This window comes from Psammomys obesus, unplaced genomic scaffold (assembly GCF_907164565.1).
Source record: "Psammomys obesus unplaced genomic scaffold, mPsaObe1.curated_primary_1811, whole genome shotgun sequence".
Lineage (NCBI taxonomy): Eukaryota > Metazoa > Chordata > Mammalia > Rodentia > Muridae > Psammomys > Psammomys obesus.
The window spans coordinates 140311-142471 of NW_026592732.1; positions in this window are offsets into that span (position 1 = coordinate 140311).

Genomic DNA, 2161 nt, shown 5'->3' on the forward strand with positions numbered 1-2161 from the left:
GTCAGAGGTGTGTTCTTTGGGGCTGGTTAGTCCTGGTGAAGGAATAGTTACATCCCAGCACTGTAAATTTTGCTTAGCTCTAACAGGCTTTGTGGACATATTATTTATCTTTGGGGTATTTTGGAGGCAGCACTCTCTTAGCTAAATTCTACAATGTGTGATTTAATGTCTCCTAAGCAAATCTATTGGTAAATCTTTTATAACATCAGTTCTGTCACTTTCAGTTTCTTTTAAATCAAACACACTCTATGATGTTTGTACAATAGCAAATCACCCAAAACTTTGGAGTGACACACAGTTGTATTTCCCTCTGGTGATTTGCCCCTCTCTATATCATGAGAAGTTGTTCAAAAGGTCCCCACACCAGCACCTTGACAGCATAGGGTTGCATCTCACTAGGAGGTCCAAAAAACATCGAGTGAGAGAGTTCTCTAAGAAAAATAAGATAGAGGGAAAAAGGTGCAATTCAAGGAGGAGGAGAAGGAGGAAGAGGAGCAAGAAGAGAAGAAAGAGGAAGAGGAAAAGGAAGGGAGAGAGAGAGAGGAGAGGAAAGAGCAGAAGAGAGGAGAGGAGGTGAGAGGAGAAGAGAGCAGAGGAGAGCAGAGGAGAGCAGAGGAGAGCAGAGGAAAGGAGAAGAGACTGAAGTTAAGGTGGGGCTTCCCTAGGCTGTGGGCCATTGGGATCCCACTCCTGCTGTGCCTGCTGTGCTGTCCTGTTCTCTGAGCGCCACTCTAAGGTCTGCACCTGCTGTTTCCAGTTATGAGGGAAAATGTCAGAGAACTCACAATAGAAAGAGAGGACACCTGTAAGAGGCTTGTGGTTTCTCTCCTGGAGCCCGCTTCTCGGTCTTTTAGGACGTATCTCTAATAGAGCCAGGAAGCCTACCTGGTCTTGAGATAAACATGAGCCCAAGAAACTTGAGCAACAGTTTCATCATCCCTGCCATTGTCTTGGTAATTGAACTGTCAACATTCATAACACTGTACTTTCTAAAATACAAATTTTAGGCAACTCCAGAAGGTAGGGTGAGCAGGTCTTTGAGGTTGGGTTCTGGGGTTGTGTAAGATTGCCTAACTGAACTGCTCAAAAGAAAGGTCTCTTCCTAACAAGGTCTTTATTATTATGCCAGTGGATCAAACTTAGGGGTTACAATCTGAGCCTAAACCAGGCCCTGCCACCCACCCATGATAAGCCAATCAAAACATTCAGCTTGATATTGGAAAGCAGAAAGAGGAGATTCATTTGATGTGGCCAGTGGGCAAAGAGGAAGAAGGGGCTCTGGTGAACACCCAAGTCCATCTTGTGGGTCCCTGAAGTGAGATTAAAATGCAAAGGGCCAAGGAGGTATACATGTCAGCAGCACAGTTAAGATGTGGCCCCACCCGGGCCTCAGTCTCATCCTGTAAGGCAGTCTGCCAAGGTACTAGAACTGTGCGGAATCTCTTTCAAAAATCCCACTGTGGTTGGGACCTTTTGGTATGGGATTACTGGGAAATTTCCTGATCTGGGGGTTACACTGTTTCAGTAGTCTTATGGACAGATGCAAATTTCTCTTTACAATCTCTTCCTTGCTGTCAGGCTGATTACAATAGGAGCTTCTGGTTGCCTTGTCTAATTGAGGGGCGTTTTATATTCTGACCAAACAGGTTCTTTTGGCACCCCAACAGGTCTATTAAGCTCTCAGTGATACTATTGCCACTGCCTCCTCATGGGCTATGGTGCCTTCAGCCTCTTTGAACCTCTAGTCTATTCTATAAACCTCAGACTGACATGCACAAAGCACAACTATGACGATAGAATTCTCTTCCTGCATCCTTCGCTGCTCTGCCCTCTGCTCTTCTAAGTGAAGAGTGAACTCCTAGGCTCCCTATCTGTCCTGTTTGTAACTCTCAGATCTCCCCCTCATATGTCCATGTTCCTCATTCCCACACAGCCTTATATCTGCCGGGTCCAGGCTTTTTAAAAAAATCTGCCCTGAAATACCTATAGCTCCAACGCATTTTGGTTCTTACTCCTCCTAGCGAGGCCTGATGGCTTTCATGTATAAATCCTAGGGCTCAGAAAGCTAAGGCAGGAGGGACTCAGAAAGCTTGAGGTGATACACACACACACATACACACACACACACACACACACACACACACACACACACACACACACA